This window comes from Bactrocera dorsalis, chromosome 3, assembly GCF_023373825.1.
Source record: "Bactrocera dorsalis isolate Fly_Bdor chromosome 3, ASM2337382v1, whole genome shotgun sequence".
Classification (NCBI taxonomy): domain Eukaryota; kingdom Metazoa; phylum Arthropoda; class Insecta; order Diptera; family Tephritidae; genus Bactrocera; species Bactrocera dorsalis.
The window spans coordinates 15,397,755-15,416,353 of NC_064305.1; the positions used below are offsets into that span (position 1 = coordinate 15,397,755).

The following is an 18,599-nucleotide window of genomic DNA, read 5'->3' on the forward strand; positions in this document are numbered from 1 at the left end:
ACTTAAGTATTCTTCAGGCTTAAGTGACCATTGAAGTGGCGCTAGACGTACTGCAGCGTCTTTCAGGGAGGTGAACATTCAATCTAACAGCAGAGCGGCAATACTAGCGCCGAACTCGCTAACTGTGCGATGAAAGTTAGTCAAGGAGTCTCTGTCTTCATCTTCTTAGCATCAAGTTACCTCATCATCATACTCGTTTGATCACTGGCAACTGCGAAGCTTATAACGAAGCCCGTAGACACATCCTTTTCCCGCTCACATCGGGATGTGTCCGAGTTGGATCTCTAGTAGCATCTTGCGTTCTAGCACTAAACTAATGGACTTCGCTTGCGCTTAGCAGGCGCTGATCCACGATCTGCTCCTGTTCGACTACAAGATTCTTTTGGCCTTGTATAGATAGCAGAAGATCTTTCGAACTACTTGTCTTTAGTAAAAATCATTTTCCCGTAATCGTAGGGGTCGGTCGAAAATCTGCTCCTTGCGACTACAAGATCCTTTTGGCCTAGTATAGGTCGCAAGATGATATTTGATAAGGGCTAGTAGTTCAGAAGATATCCTCTTACTGACATTATACAAAAGTCATTCATGCGGTAAGGCTAAAAGTCTTTTCGAACGCTAGTTGTCAAAGTTGTATGGGGGAGGATGAGGTGGAAACATCCAACCACTTTCTGTTTCAATGTTCAGCTTATATAAGACAGAGGTTGAAATATCTCGGCAGTCTTACCTTTGGTGATTCAGAAGAAATAGCCGATTTTAAAGGTCCAAAACGGACTGTCCTTCTAAGCAGTCCAAGTGAGACTCCTTCTATGATCGATCTCTTAACATATCCCATGAAAAATGTAAGACTTTATTTCCTTTTGGTTTTGTCAAATATGGAAACATGCTATGCAATTTCTATATGTTAATCACTCCTTAGGTTAGGTGAGGTTAAACTGGTAGGAAAATAAGCCCCACATGGACCAGTTTGGTTCTTTGGAGTACACTTGCTAAGTCCAAGACGAGTAATTATCGGTTAGGATGCCTGTGCTTGACACGAATTTTAACAGACTATGCGGCCTTATTGTCGATACTTCCTACAGTGTATCATACTGTGGGGTTCCCAGCTGCTTACAGCGTAGTCTTGCCAAAGCGGGACAAGTGCACAAGAGATGCTCCATAGTTTCCTTGGTGCCCGCCTCTAGGCATTTCCCGCAGTCTTCTCGATCTGTCAGCGCCATCTTGCGGGCGTGTGTCACCACCATACAGTGACCAGTCGGTATTCCAATCATGTTCCTAAAGTATCTTCTAACTAACTATTCACTCTTTAAGTATATAGTATTTTTATAGCAAAAACTCGCATGAATTTAGTCCATACTTTAATCACAAAATGAATCAATCTCTTACACATTTTCAAATTTAAAATAATTTATTTTAATTTTTTCTTTCCTTACAGGTGAGTTCACAACTCCACACCCTTGATATTTGATTCTTTTCGTATCCTGGCTACAGCTGCTGTCATAAATTGGCTTCAGTCGCCTCGGGCTGCTATTTCCATGGAAGTCAAACTAACGGTAAATTTGTTGCAATAATCAAACTTGCCCAGCAAAGTCAGTTGCGCGTCTCTAAGTTTGTGGCAAACGCTCAAATTACCAAAGAAATACTGTCTACGCCCGAGCAAAAATCAATCGAGCGATAAGGCTAATGAAAAAAAGCCAATCACAAGTTTCCTAAGAAAAATGCGAAGCAGTAAGTTTATAATGAAAGCCAGGGCGAAAGAGTAAAACGAAAAAATATTAAAAATGCGCACAAAAAAGGCGTTAAAAAATAAGAAAGTGATATACAAAAACAAAAACATGCAAAATAAAAACTTAAAAGCTCGCATAAATTAGTCATTTCGCTCTGTAGGACAATTAGGCGCGTCTGCATGCCAACATGCCACACCGAATTGCCACGCAATAATGCTGCAACATGCAACACCACGGCGCATGCATAAATTACCCTTGAAATATTTGTGAAACCAAAAAACAAACAAAAAACGAAGCAAAATGCGAAAAAGTGAGTCGAAAAGCGTCTTTGGTCTTCAGTCTTAGATGGCGTTAAGTGTGTGCGGCTCAATTTGTGTCGGTATGCCGAAGTCCATACACAATTTCAAGGTCCCTGAAATTAGTGTTTGTTTCTGCGTCTGATTGCAGTCGAACAACTTATTTACCGCTTTTGTCCTCTTTTATCCTCTTTTTTCAACGTTTTTTGTTGTCTTTTTTATATATATATTTTTTCTTTATACGCTGGATCGCTCATCTTGCCGCAATATGCGCTGGAAATTTGAGCTAAAATTTCATAATAAAATTGAAAAAATATTCAAATACTCCTTGTAGGCATACATACTACATATATGTATGTATTATTATATAAAATTATAGTGTATTTGGCAATAAGAAGGAAGTAAAATGACTTTCAAAGAAAGATATGCCATTGCACCATTGAAGTTATTATTAGAGTATTTACAGGGTGTGTCATATGTAATTAGAAATTCATAAATAACAGGCCAATTGAAAAGTGCCCGGCATACCACATCAAAACAAATTTTTTTTTGGAAAATTCGTTGTTTTTATTCAACCTAGGCGTTTGCTTGAATAGTGAAATATTCTAGCGAACCTCCAATCGTCGATATTATTTTTGTAATTCAGTTTGCCTTCTGCTTCAAAATAGACCTCAATTTCGCCGGTCACCTCTTCAATCGACGAAAATCTCTGCACAGCGAGCATTCTTTTACGATCTGAGAACAGAAAATAGTCACTGGGAGCCATATCTGGAGAAAACGGTGGATGCGAAAGCAATTCGAAGCCCAATTGATGAATTTCTGCTATCGTTTTCACTGCCTTATGGCTCGGTGCATTGACTTGGTGAAACAGCACTTTAGTTTTCCTGAATTGGCGGTTTCGTCCTCCAAACGGTCCAATAACGCTATGTTATAGACGCTGTAGATGGTCCTTCCTTTTTCAGGATAGTTCATAAAAAATATTCCATGCGCATCCCAAACCTTGCCATCCGACTGTTGTGTTTTCCCACGCTTTGGACTGGGTTCATCGTGTGCAGTGCACTCGGATGTCTGTCGATTGGACTTCGGACTGAAATGATGGAGCCAGGTTTTGTCCATTGTCACATACCGACGCAAAAACTCGATGTTATTACGCTTAAACATCTCCAAACACTGCTCCGAATCATCAATTTGTCGTTGTTTTTTTGTCAAACATGAGCTCACGCGGTATCCACTTTTCTCAAAACTTTGTCATACTCAAATATTCTTGAATGATATCATATACACGTTCCGTTGATATCTGTAGGAGTCCCTACTATCTCGAACAACTTCACTTTACGGTCATCCATAGTTATTTTGTGGACTTGATATTGAATTGGATGTTTTCGTCGGGAACAACCGCTTTGGGCGTCTACTGCTTTCACCGTCTTCGGTGCTCATTGATCGTCATCGCATCAAAAACTCTCACTAAACTTTTTTTAAACCGAATGCAGTCTCATGTTGAAGCGTTGATTGGGAAGTAACAAACAGGCGTTCGCCATATTCCGTTAATATTGTCACCCTCCGCGTAATATTAAAGCAAACCAAAGAGTAACGAGCTAATATCCACACTTGTTTTGTAGACTAGCCCCGTTTACTCTTATCTTGAACTCGTTATATATTCAAGAGGTGTTTCAGAAAGTCCCATAAACATCATCAGAGCTCATTTAAAGCCCTAAAAGCAAAGTCTTACATAACAACCAGTTATCAGATCCAATTTAGCCGAAAACTAGCGTAAACCGTATGTCACCGGTGCTCCTTCTCATTGTCTTAGACGATGCCCTGACCAAGGCATTAGTATGCCTTGGAACTTTCTGGAACATTTCGAGGCAGTAAAAAAGCAGACTGCCAATTTTTAATACGTTGTTCTGATGTGAACCCTATTCCAGTGAGGGTGTTCTGTACCGACCGGAACAATGAGTCAGTCAGAAGGTCCAAGGTCCAAGTCGTTGATTTCAAATACCTTTTAACCGGTCTTGCAACATATGCTCGGCCACAAGGTGGTCAAGGTGGATAATTATTGTCACGCGACTGGTCGCAAATCGCGGTCATTTTTCGACAATCGCTCGCTTCAATTTGATGAGCTGTTGTCCCATTAATGGTTTTACTCGGTTTTAGAGGCTCATAATAACACATATGCTAATCTACTTAGCCGTTGATTTGGCTGGTTGGCCAGGTTTCATATATACCTTTTCGAACTTAGGGTTTTGACATAGGATCTAATTTTCATCACCAGTCACAAGCCAATGCAAAACATACTTTTTTTTTATAGCGTTTACGCAGTAATTCGGAGATGTCTGTCAACGCCTCTTGGCTTCAATTCATATAAGACCCGGTTGCTTGCTTTTGAATGGGTCTGGCTGCTTTTAAACGTTTTAAAATGACTTTTTAATTGTCTTCCAAAGATTCGGCGAGTTTTTCTTGTGTTTGGCAACAATCTTCATCGATTATTACTTGCAGTTCCTCATCTTGAAACTTTCTTGACCGAACAGGAGCGTTTTTTGTCTTCCAATTTTTGCCTAAAATTATCTGAAAACATAAAACTAAAAAAATTATTGTTATTAGTAATGAATAATGAAAACCATTATCAGACCAATATATCTAAAAAGAACATATGAAGTCGATCCATTCAGCCGTTTCAAAGAAATCTTAAATCAAAAATTTCTTCACTTACTCTGAAAACATCGTTTCGAGAAAAACGTGTTTAAGGGGCTATACTAGTCTAGAGGCATGCATTTCAGGTACTTTTCGAAATTTCGTAAGAACAGATTATTTATATTTTTGCTATCCACTTTTTATCACTTATTGAAATTTGGGGATATTGATAGTTCCAGACATAGACATGGGCTTAGAGAAGACTTTTTAAAAACTTTAGGTAAATCGGTCCAGTAGAACCTGAGAAGTCGTGGGTATCCTTGTTAAAAAATAAATGTTTCGAGAGGAAGGCGTTTTACTTGTAGTTCCGACCGAAACAGTTTGGATGCTGGGCTAGAAATAACTTTGAAAATCCGAAAATAATTTGAATTTTGAAAAATCATTTTGTAGACAAATTTATGAATAGTATACTTGAACAAAAAAAAAAAACAAAAAAAAATAAATCGATTATTTTTTTATATCTTGACTACAATACCCTATTAAAGTTTTGAGCTAATTGAAGGGTTACTGGGTTTGCTGGGTAAAAAACAGACTTTTTTCCTAAATTTTTTTTTCACTTATAAAAAATGAAATATTTTATTAGAATATTTTATTGTTACAAACATAGACTATTAATAAAGAAATTCTGATATTTTTGGAAAAAAATATTTTAAACTCGGTCATTTCGACGCCAGTCCTGGTGACCCCGCAAAAAAAAAATGTGCCCGCTTTGGCAGGATAACTCCTTACCAGAATCATCTAAAGTGAAAAAGTACGAGTTTTAGACTAAGAAAAAACAGAAAATTGATTTTTTTTTTTTTTTTACAAAATCCTCAACATCAAAGTTTCCGAGACAACTAATTTGCATATTTTAAGGCGCTTATATAGCAAGTGAAATATAAATTAGGCCAACGCAAATTACTTTCTATGCTACGAATAATTTTTAAATAATTATTTAAAATAAATGATAAAAAAATATCGCCGCCCCCGGGTGGGCTCGAACCACCAACCTTTCGGTTAACAGCCGAACGCGCTAGCCAATTGCGCCACGGAGGCGATATAAGTAATTTGAACCGAACACGCAACGGATTATGGACTAGCCTTCAAAAAAAAAAACAATAACATTAACATTAACAACAGAAACTTTGCTTTAGTTAGAACAACAAAAATATAAGTAGGCAGGCAGAAGCATTACTCGCAGTTGGCAAGCTCGGAGCCATAACCGCTGTCGTCTACACAATTCTTTTGCATAATTCGTCATAATTTTGCTTCATTTATATTTCAGTTATACATTTTATTATTCTGCGATATTAAGAACTTTGATTTGATTAAATTGTTTGAGTGCGACGTTGTAATATTTCACAGACAGTTAGGGAAGAGACTGAAATTTGGGTGGTTAAAGCTTATTTAAAATTTGATTTTATTTTTTAATTATTCATATTTAGTTCAATTCTTTGCCAGAACTTGAATAACTAGACGTTAAAATGTATGAATTATTAATTTTAATTAATAAATTCTTAATTTTAATGTCCTGTCTATATATGTATACGATAACTAGCACCTTTTAGGGGTTTCTTTCAGTCGCAGCCTGCAGTTAACCCAGCCAATTTTATTGCGTGCCTGTCGGATCAGTACGACAGCTTTATACTGATCGAGCGTCATATAAGCCCTTACCTGCTCTCTTGTGTTGGTGCTGTTATGTTTAACGCCAAGTCTTCGATGGGGTCCTGTAGCACTTTACAGCACCTGCTACTTCCTCTTTTATTGTGGCTGAGTTGAGATCTCTTATCTCTGTAGTAGCTTTTGTTTTAAGGTCGGCTTTAAAGTGGTCTTGAGTGCCTCGCAGAAGCTGGATTTGTCCCTTCTCCAGCTCTAATATAGAGCCCCAGCTCTTGTTTTGCGGATGCCTTTAATGTTAACCGTTGCTTCTTTAAGATCTTCCTTGCTACGGATATTCATAAGGATTTCGGCGACGCTATTACATTCGGGTGGCTTTATATTCACGACCTCTGATTTTAGATTGGATCTCTTATTTGGTCTCTGACTTGCAGCCATGTACTTAAGTTTTTGGATCTCTTTTGCGTTTTTATGTGCCTTCGTTTACATGGCTCTTTCTTGACTTTTTAGTCAACACTTTTTGCCATTGACCGTCGTTTTGATTTCGTAGTCGCACTGTTTCTGGACGCGCCACAGGGCTTGTCGCACGCCGTTTCGAGGTTATTGACTCAGGGGTCGTGATGCCTCTGCTTAGATATCTCTGCCTTTTCTCATTTTCTGCAATTAGCCAGTTTCTGTGGTAACTCTTGATGCCGTCGAAGAGTTCGTCTAGCTGTCCCGTTCCGTTCTTAACATCTATGCTGACGTTTTTTTATTATTCCATTTCCATCTTCATTTTTTGCTCGATACCCTTGCACTTTTTTTTGGTATTATTCTTCTATTCATCTGATTTGGGTTATGTTTTCTTGTATCGGCGATTTCTGAGGTCCTTCCTTTGTGGCAGCTGAGTGCTTTTCTCTTCTCTTTGTTATGTCGATGATGTTTGTGTGACCGGAGTTGCCTTGAGCCTGTCTTTTATGCAGTTTTGTCTGGCTGTTTTGGAGTGACGGTGAGTATAGGGGATCTAAGTATGCTACTGCTTCTACGGAAGACTGTTCCGGATTTCTCATCTTGGACATCTTTGTTTTGTTGTTCTTTTTATTGGGTGTTTTTGTTGTTGTTGCGGTGTATTCATTTTTTTCTAGTGGGTCTCCGTTTCAAGCCGCTATCTCTGTACCTTGTAGCAGTTGGAAACCCGTGCTTATCTATGCAAGCTGGGAGGCCACGCGAAGGTTGACACAAGTCCTTATGCTAGCTTATGCTCAGAGCCAGGTTCGGGCACGAATCATGAGCTCGTCTTAACTGTACGAGTATCTGTTCCGCCAAACAAATTATAGCGACGTGCATTGGACATACTTGAAGACCTGTCAGGATTTTAAAGAGGCGGTGGTAGGAGGAGTATTAGCCCGCCAGCAATTTCGGTAAGGTAACTCTTACCTAGTGAAGTGACAGAGTATTGCTCTCATCAGTCCTTTGTCCAATTGATCCGTTTCGAGTTTCTAGTACACCATAATCAGGATGTTACTGGCCTCAATTCTGATGTACGCTTGCCCAGGGTTTTTCGTCGTCGTCTGTACGTCGTTGGTGCTGGTGTTCCCTCGTCACTTTGTTGTCTCCCTCTCGCGGATAGGTTCTCCCTCGCTGCAACCCAGGTGCGGGTTGTGGGCGCATATTTGAAAGCGGCATCTTCTCGCCTTTTCGCGAGAGGTTCGTTGGGCGCGTGAGGCTTTTTGAGTCGAGCCTTTTTCTCAGGCAGCTCTTGGTCGGGGGCAGCGTATTATTAACCTATTTGGCATAGGCCGTCCACTAACCGCTAGATGTGACCCCTCTAATAGCCTGAGCACAGTCTTACCCCATTAAAATGTAGCTGCTATACAAAGTGAACGATCACAGTCAAGTTCTAGCATGGACAAATTTTTATTTGTGAAAGGTATTATATGTAGCTTTGTTGCCACCGAAGATAAAGTTTTTTTTACTTGTTATTGTTTTTTTTTTTAATATTTCTATATTTACGGCATTTTGCTGCACAATAAGTCGCTTGTGTGAGAAAATATTTTTAAGCCAACTACGTAAGAAGGTTTAAAAGTGCAAAGGATGAAAAAAACTGCTTTCACCAATATACACATATACATACATACATATAAAGGTGAACTTATGCAATGCTTTCCGTTTTTTTTAACTCTACTCGTCACTCTCTTTCGAAGCAAACAACTGCGTTTACCCCAAAAAATGCATACATGCACTTACCCCTTTTTCGTTTTGTTTTGTATTACGAAATTTGTGAATGTTGTTGCTTGTTTTTTTTTTTTGTAAATGAATGTATGCAGAAATGCACGCGTATGGACATTATGCACATGTTCCCACTTCCTTGTCACACAAAACCGATTCGAGTCCATTGTTGCACGTTACATAAGTTTTGACCTTGATCTTGAAAAACGAGAATTCGGGCACAAAGCAAAGGCAGCAAATTGAAAAAATAAATACAAACACATGCATACATAACATGAAGTACATACATACATATATGTATGCATATGTGTGTATGTAGATTAAAAACAAGCTCACCAAACAAAAAAAAAACTCCAACCAAAGGGCAGTGAATATTTCGAAAATGAAGCATGGAATTGAGGAAGCGTGCAAAAGCTGCAAATAAGGGAATATGCACCACCAGCCTACTTATCTGCATACAATTGTAGTATGTTTGTATGTAAGTATTAATGCATTGCCACGTAAGTATGGCGATGTGTATGTGTATTCGCCGCTTTAAACAGCACAGCGGGCGCCCCAGTAAGCAATTTGCACAAACATTAATTGTAAAATGGCAAACGAATAAATTTAACCGATGAGTATTTATTGGCGTATATATGTATGTATGTATTTGTGACACATACTCTATATGTGAAGTTTGCAAAAAAGCAAGAAAAAACATTCACTTCGTTCGCAGAGCAGCTAAAATACCCTTCGTATTTGATTTTTAGCGTGCAGTTTGTATGGCAGCTATAACATATAGAAGTACGATCTGGAAAATATCTTCGGGTATCATAGCGTTGCCCTCGAGAATAATTTACGTCGAATTTCGTGAAGATATCTTCTCAAATAATAAAGTTTTCCATACAAGAACTTTTTTGGTTAGGTCAGTTTGTATGATAGCTATCGGCTATGGTCGTACGATCTGAAAAATTTCTTCAGATATTATAGCGTTTCCTTGGAAAAGTATCCATACCAAATTTCGTGAAGATATCTGGTCAAATGAAAAAAAAATTTGATACAAGTACCTGTATTTAATCGTGCAAAAAACGGTGGTTGCGGAACGATATGGGTTGAATTTTAGGCGAAATTATCACGAATTACGAGGGCAGTATGGGATGGTGCATTATCGTGGTGTAAAAACCAAGAATTGTCTTTCCACAATTCCGGACTTTTTAGGCGGATAGCGTTACGCAAACGACGCATAACGTTCAAATAATATTCCGGTTGAAGGGAATTCATAATGCACAACACCACGATAATCGAAGAAAACAGTCAACATGACCTTGATTTTTGAGCGACTTTGGTGCGATTTTTTTTGGTCTCGGCTCTCTTTTAGCACGATATTTGCTCGATTGATCGGTTGTTTCGGGGTCGTAAGCATAGATCCAAGTCTCATCGCCAGTTATAATGCGTTTCATGACACCCTGGTAGTCGGAAAGCATCGTTTCACACACTTCAAGGCGACGGCTTTTTTCCAAAAAATTCAATGTTTTCGGTACCAGTCGAGATTTGACGCGCTTGAGACCCAAAACATCCTTCAAAATGGTATCGGCTGAGCCTTTCGATATGCCAACTTCATCAACAAGGTCTCTAATTGTTAATCGACGGTTTTTCAACACCAAATCTTTGATTTGTTGAACGTGAGCTTCATCGGTTGAGGTTGATGGTCGCTCTGGACGCTCTTCGTCTTCGACACGTTCACGGCCGGCTTGAAACTCACTATACCACTATACCACACCAAACCGTTGTTTTTTTCTGTATGAAATGGCAGCTTTGAATCTCTCCAGGTTGCTCTTCGTCCCAAATGCGGCAATTTTGCTTGTGCCAGAACTTGGTCTCGACACTGAAGAAAATTAGGCTCGAAAACGTCGAATCTTCTGGGAACTTTTCAAGAGCCCATAGAGCGAAGCGATGTCGCTTAGGAAGGTCCAGCGGCTTCAGTTCTTGCACAAGCTGTATTTTGTACGTTTTCAATTTAAGGTATCAACATAAAATACTCTAAGTCGTGCCATACGTCAGTCCAAGTTGCTGCGAACGGCGCCAAATCGAGTCTCAACGGTCTTCGTGTACACTATCAGCCACGGCTGCTACATATATTTTCTTCACTGCGTGCTGGGCGTGGTCTATTCGGTGGAATACGAGTAATATCCAACAGTGAAGTCTGGGTTTCAAGATGGGTGACGGTACAGTACGTTCAGTAGGGCGATTATGTTGACCATAAGTTGAGCAAAGCCAGCCGAAACGCATACTTTACAGAATGTGAATTTGAGTAATTGAGTTGATCGAGTTTGTGAACGTTGTTCAAGCGTAAGTCTTTCCATGATGAAGTGCCAAACAATTGTAAATAAGAATAACATGACAGCTTGACACGACTCACGCGTGATCTGTCAAAAAAAGGCTATTGAAAAATGTACCTCTACTTGGTTATATACATATCTAAGTACAAATTAACTGTGTAGGCCTTGATAGATGATCTCAAAAGAAATTGTATTAGACAAAGTTCTGAGATTTGACTGAAAGTTCAATTAAAAGTCGCACCAAAAATTTTCAGTTAATATGTCTCATATCAACGAAAGACTATTTTTTATACTTTATAAGGCTATCTTAAGAACACAGATTCTTCATTAAACGTTGTGGCAGTTTTCTCACTCATATTTCTCAATTTATGCTTGAAAAACTCTTCTATTTAATATTCATAATAACTATTTATTAAATAATGTAAACCATCAGTGTAAATTAATTCTTTTTAAATATTATTATTTCTTTATTTAAATTATTTAAGTAAAGGGTGATTTTTTAAGAGCTTGATAACTTTTTTTAAAAAAAAAACGCATAAAATTTGCAAAATCTCATCGGTTCTTTATTTGAAACGTTAGATTGGTTCATGACATTTACTTTTTGAAGATAATTTCATTTAAATGTTGACCGCGGCTGCGTCTTAGGTGGTCCATTCGGAAAGTCCAATTTTGGGCAACTTTTTCGAGCATTTCGGCCGGAATAGCCCGAATTTCTTCGGAAATGTTGTCTTCCAAAGCTGGAATAGTTGCTGGCTTATTTCTGTAGACTTTAGACTTGACGTAGCCCCACAAAAAATAGTCTAAAGGCGTTAAATCGCATGATCTTGGTGGCCAACTTACGGGTCCATTTCTTGAGATGAATTGTTGTCCGAAGTTTTCCCTCAAAATGGCCATAGAATCGCGAGCTGTGTGGCATGTAGCGCCATCTTGTTGAAACCACATGTCAACCAAGTTCAGTTCTTCCATTTTTGGCAACAAAAAGTTTGTTAGCATCGAACGATAGCGATCGCCATTCACCGTAACGTTGCGTCCAACAGCATCTTTGAAAAAATACGGTCCAATGATTCCACCAGCGTACAAACCACACCAAACAGTGCATTTTTCGGGATGCATGGGCAGTTCTTGAACGGCTTCTGGTTGCTCTTCACCCCAAATGCGGCAATTTTGCTTATTTACGTAGCCATTCAACCAGAAATGAGCCTCATCGCTGAACAAAACACGCGCGCGAAACACATTTCGAACCGAACACTGATTTTGGTAATAAAATTCAATGATTTGCAAGCGTTGCTCGTTAGTAAGTCTATTCATGATGAAATGTCAAAGCATACTGAGCATCTTTCTCTTTGACACCATGTCTGAAATCCCACGTGATCTGTCAAATACTAATGCATGAAAATCCTAACCTCAAAAAAATCACCCGTTACTCTCGTAAAATCTCTCTGTTGGTCGGAAGGCACGTTTATTGATTCACCATTTCGTTTGTATTTGTGCACCGATATTAACTGGATTTTTTGGGTTGTTTGTGCGCTATCGTTTTTTATTTTGTTGCCTTTATTTAATTTCTTTTATTTTCATTTCTTTTAAGTTTTTTTATTTCTGATTTTTATTATTTTTTATATCTCTTAGCCACGCTCTGCGCATTTTTTGTCCGACTGCATTGCACTAATATTGCTCAATAACGTGATTTTCCAACGCACTCGGGGATTTGTGTAATAAATTGAGTAAATAGGTATGACGGTGTACTTATATACTTATATATATATATATATATAGGTGTATTGCATTGTAAAATGACCATTTCGTTAAAACAAGTGCTTTCTCGTGCACTTTCAAGTTCAAGGTTACACTTAAGATTGGGGGTAAATAAAAACAGGTTGACACAGAGATTTGGGCGTTGAAATTGTGCGTGCTTCTCTGCTTTAAAGTAAGCTGTGAATAAGTTTGAAAAAATATCTAATGTTTATCATTTGTGTTAGCATTGCATGAAATTATATTTTTTTTGCACGTAAAAGGTATCTGAGTGAATTTTTGTAGTTCTCAGTGGGTCAATATATCGCATCACATTTTTTATATTATGCCATATTTTTTTATATTACATTTTTTTTAATTTATATATGTACCAATAACCATGTGATTCAAATCATACTCATAATTGCCCTAGCAAGTCATTGATAACGTACAACATCACATCGTGCAAAATCACATCACATCGCAGCAAAAAATGCATTATATAAGAAATCATATGATGAAGTGCTTCTGAAAATAAGTTTCTTTTTCATTTGCATACTAATCAATACAAATAAAATTTTAATACAATATATCACATGCAGCAAATCATATGATATGCAGCATCAAGTGATATCACATCATGAAATTATACGACTAATATGCTCTGTGCAGGTGGCAGACCAATTTTTACTCTCAAATGCTGATGAAATGCTGATTAAATGTATGATAATAAAATAAAGGGTGATCCATTTAGAGGTTTCCTATTTTTTAAAGAAAATCATATAATTATTATATTGTAATTAGGTACCCTTCAGATCGTCATTTTGATATTATTTATTAAAAAAAAAAAATATTTAAAATAATAAAAAAAAATTATATATTTTTGCATTTCCATGAAATTTTTAATCAATAAGTCTACTGACTAACCTTCGATTCACTAATTCTGTGCTCGCTAGTTTAAGCTCTGCTCTCATGCTAAAATAATTTCATCTGAATTCTATTCAAAGGAGTTTCTGGTTAAATAATTTAAGTGGTCTAATCGCTTATTATTTTATTTTGCTAGTACAAGTGATTTATACCAGTTGTTGTTCTATTCATAACTCTTCAAGTTGGTTTATACCTTATTAACATGATCTTACCGGTTGCCATTTTAACTCTAATTTATTAGACCAGTTTATATGGTTTATACCAGTTGTTGTTCTATTCATAACTCTTCAAGTTTTGCTATATATACCTCAATAACATGATCTTACCGATTGCCATTTTAACTCTAATTTATTAGGCCAGTTTATATGGTTTATACCAGTTGTTGTTCTATTCGTAACTACGCAAGTTTTGGTATATACCTCATTAACATGATCTTACCGATTGCCATTTTAACTCTAATTTATTAGGCCAGTTTATATGGTTTATACCAGTTGTTGTTCTATTCGTAACTACGCAAGTTTTGGTATATGCATTATTAATATGATATTACCGATTGTCGTTCCAATTCAAATTGATTAGGCCAGTTTATATGGTTTATACCAGTTGTTGTTCTATTCATAATTCTTCAAGTTTTGCTATATAAACCTCATTCGCATGATTTTGCCGATTGTCATTCCAACTCAACTTGATTAGGCCGATTTATATGATTTATACCAGTTTTTTTGTTCGTTTCGAAATACTCGGAAGTATGAGCTATCTCGTTAACTGCTTATTAAAGCTTTAATGGGTTATACCAATATAAGTGATTTATACCAGTTAATTTTTCTATTCACAATTATTGAAGAGGTATCTCGTCAACGTGGTCTAACCGTTTGTTATTTAAACTTTAATCCATTTTGACAGTATATCGTCACTCGTCAAATTTTGGGATATAACTCACTAAATCACTTAAGTGGTCGAAACCGCTGTCATGGTAGTGGAAGTGATTTATACCAATTTTTTGTTCGATTTGACACTTTTCAAGGTTTGAGTAATATTATATTAAAGTGGTTTAACTGTTTGTTAATCTATCTTTATTTGATATATTGTTATCAGTATATATGGTTTATACCAGTTGTTTCGTTGGTTCGAAATTCTTATGTGTTTGGAATATGCATTAAACATGTCTAATCATATACATATATCTCATTGTTTTAAACTATCTATCCTTTTTGGTTTTGCCAATACATCTACTTGATTTATACCAGTTATTTTTTCGATTCACAACTATTGAATGCTTGGGATATGTCGTTAAAGTGGCCTAGCTGTATGTTATTGCATCTTTAATTGATTATGCTAATATGTATGATTTATACCAGTTGTCTTTTCGATTCGCTAGTCTTTATTTTTGAAATATATCTCATTAAAATGGCCTAAACACCTGTTATTATATTTTAATGCATTATGCCAATATGTTTCATTTATACCAGTTGTCTTTTCGATTCGCCATTCCTTATTTATTGAAGCATATCTCACAAAAATGGCATAAATACCTGTTATTCTATTTGATTATGCCAGCAAGTAAGATTTATACCAGTCGCCTATTATAGTATTATACCAAATAGCACGTTAGTTGATGCTGGGTCTAAAAAGTCCGTATTTTATACCAAAGTATTTAGTATTCTTATTTCAGAGTTTATGCCACATTACATCAACTTAATTAGATGGTACCCTTCTTACTTACATTACTTGTTTATCCAATCGAATTGCGAATCTATCCGCTAACTGGAATATCATATTTATCTTCACTTCGCTTGTGTTGGCTATTCACCCCGCCCCCCGCCGCAAAAATTTACCACCTACTTGTATTATTACAACAATTTTGTTGTTTTAGAAGAGTAACTGTGTTCTGTGCATCTGCTCGCTGCTTGCTGCAAGCTGATAATAAAAACACATTTACTCCCATATAACTGTATGTAATACTGTTTATATACATACATATATAATATATGTGTAAATGATGTGTATTTTTGCACTTTTGCTCGCATTTCTCAGCGCTGCAAAGTTAAAGGTCGCTGTATCAATTCAAGGCCAAGTGCAAAATGAAAGTAAACGAACAGTAAAATACACAGCTGTATGTTTGTATATAAACAGGCGAATGCACACAGACACGCCGAGATACAGACGCAATTTATTTAATATAAAATAAAGTGAAATTGCGATTGTGATTGCAATAAAGGCAGCGCAGCCAACGATAATCATAAGCTGCAGCAAAAAAGCAACAACACACACCTACATACATACAATATTTTCACCACACACTCCCAACAGCCATAAACACTCAAGCACAGAACAACTCAATTCACCACAAACAAACAATTAACAGATAATGATTTTCGGTTTATTTTTAAATAAATATAAAAAAGGTTTTTTGCACATTTTTTAAATTTTTTGGCAAATATTGTTCCATGACTGTGTTTTGTATATGCATTTTTTGGTATTTCGCAAGATTTTTATTCTGTGTATATATGAGGAATATTTGAGGTATTTCTGTGCCCAATTTGGAAATTAAACCACTGTTAGAAAAAAATCTTATCGGTCTACGGTTCATTGAAATTACAGTATTTTGTTCTATTTTTCGCCTGTTTTGTGACGCAAATTCGAGCAAAGATGTATGGAAACGTGCAGGGGATTTTGAGAGACAAAATTTTATTATATAAGTACAAAAAGAAAATAATAAAAATAAAAGTCAAAAAATAAAAAAAAATAAAAATAAAAATAAAATAATAAATAAATGAAAAAATATAATAAAAAAAAAAACGTAATAAAAAAAAACATATTAAAAAAAATTAAATAAAAAAACAAATGAAATATTAGTCACAAAATGGATGCAAAATTAACAAAAACTACTAATAAATAAAAAAATTAAAATTAAAAAATTAAATTAAAATTATTGAAAACGGTCAGAAAGATAATCCAAAAAATAAATACAAAATTGAAAAAGAAAATAATAATAATAATAAATATATAAGTAACGTTGAACTAGGCAAAAAATATAATAATCTAAAAAAAAATATAATTTTGCATGAAAAAACACAAATTTAGGGTAGTCGAAAAAGTCTTTTCGTATTTCTAATTAAACTACATTTTTTTTTTTAATTTATAATGAACTTTTAAGAACCAAATAAGTATGTACCATTTTGGTCTACCATTTTTTGTTATTTTTTCCGCTAGAGACATTATGTTATCAGTGTAAAACTTTTCTGGTTTCTCGGCGAAAAACTGCGACAAGTAATTTTCAAAGGCTTCTCTTGAAGCAAACTTTACTCCTTTAAGGGAGTTCTGCGTTGACCGAAACAAATGGTAGTCCGATGGTGCAAAGTCAGGGCTATATGGTGGATGCATCAAAACATCCAAGCTTTCCCAGTTTTTGCCGAGTCATCAAAGATGAGTGTCGTCTAGCGTTGTGCTGATGAAATACGCAGCCCTTTCTGTTGATCGGTTCTGGCCGTTTCTTCGATTGCTTGCTTCAATCTCATTAGTTGTTGACAATAAAATGTAGAATCAATCGTTCGACCAGGCTGGAGCAGCTCATAGTTAATGATTCCTTTCCAATACCACCAAATACTCAGCATAACCTTTCGAGGCGTCAATCCTTGCTTTGCGACCATTTTTTGAGTTTAACCCATGGTCCAAGCGTTCATTATTTTTACTCGTTTTTGAACATTTTTTCAACTTCCTTAAAATCTCACCTTTCCACCATTATACATTTTGCAAAACATCATGCTACCATATGCTGAAGAAAACATGCCGCTGAGATGCTGTTATCAACAAGATAACGACCCGAAACATACATCGAGGTTGGTATCTGAGCGGTTCAGGGATGCATGTGTGATCCGTATGCAGTGGTCTAGTCTATTCCCTGACCTTAAACCGATTGGGACTTCTGGAGCGACCTTAAGAGATTGGCAGCTTTTTCATGTCAAATAAGGAGCAAATGTGGCAGAAAGCAAAGGAACTTTGGGATACTTCGCCATTTGGAACCTGCTAAAAATTAATTGAATCCATAGCGAATAGCATTAGAAAACTTAGGAAAAACCATGGAGTGTTATTATATACCCATGGGCCTAATAAAGGATCTGAATTGAATCTTTTTTTTAAATAAAACCTTTGTAAACCTATTCGAAAACGAAGATCTCTTCCGAGCTTAAGTCCCCTAACACTTGGTGGCAGGTAGTTGAATGAGTTTTAAAGAAGTCAAATTCCTAGGCCTCACATTAGACTTAACCTAACGGTGGAATAGACATGTGGAATTAACACTGTGCAGAGCCACCAAAGCCCTCATGATATGCAGAAGCCTAGCCATGATCGTAAGGCCTACTGTTACTTATGGGTTGCTTGGGCATCGAAGGCAAAACAGCGAACAGCGTATCGCTATACGCAGTGATAGTCAAGCGGCACTAAAAGCGATCTCAGCTTATGAAATCAAATCACTATTCGTGGAGGGTGTATAGGAAGGCTGAACCGCCTATCAATTCGCAATCGTATACACCTGATCTGGGTGTCGGAGCATAAAGATGTAGCCGACGAACTAGTCCGCTCTGCGGCGGCTTCCAGGACGATGGGGCCAGACTATGCGTTGCGGTGGCGTTTCACACCATAAAAGAGTTGATCTGCACGCAGAAGAGAGAAAGAAAGTTTTAGAGATATGATCAACCTCCCGCGAGACAAATTCCATCCCCTTGTCGAGCTCTATACTGGACCCCGCAACTCAAGAAACACTTGTCCAACATAGTCATAGCCTCTTGTGCATGCCGGTTTACGGCATGGATCCGGAAACTCCAGAACACTTCATTCTAGATTGCCCAGCAATTTGTTGAAGCAGGCTCAAGGACCTTGGATCTATCTACGTGGACAAGGATGAAATCAACTCCATCGCACGCAACAAGCTCCTAGAATTGTTGAGAATGCTGGACCTTTGTGACAATTTCTATTAAAGCAGAGCTCTATGGTGGCCCATAGGTCGCAGCGCAAAACCTCAACCTCAGGTTTATCTGAATCTATTATTTTGTCCATAATTGGAATTTACAAGGTCTTGAAAGAGTCATTTTAAATTAGTCTACTCATCGAAG

The 18,599-nt window shown here is 36.9% G+C and overlaps 1 protein-coding gene and 1 non-coding gene across 3 annotated transcripts in view; one reads left to right on the plus strand and one right to left on the minus strand.

The window, feature by feature from the left end:
• Nucleotides 1-18,599, plus strand: part of LOC105226312 (ecdysone receptor) — a 319,570-nt gene that overhangs the window by 56,169 nt on the left and 244,802 nt on the right. The gene's annotated exons all lie outside the window — the stretch shown is intronic.
• On the minus strand, nucleotides 5,673-5,746 carry Trnan-guu (transfer RNA asparagine (anticodon GUU)). The gene has a single exon. It is a non-coding gene; the product is annotated as a tRNA-Asn (tRNA).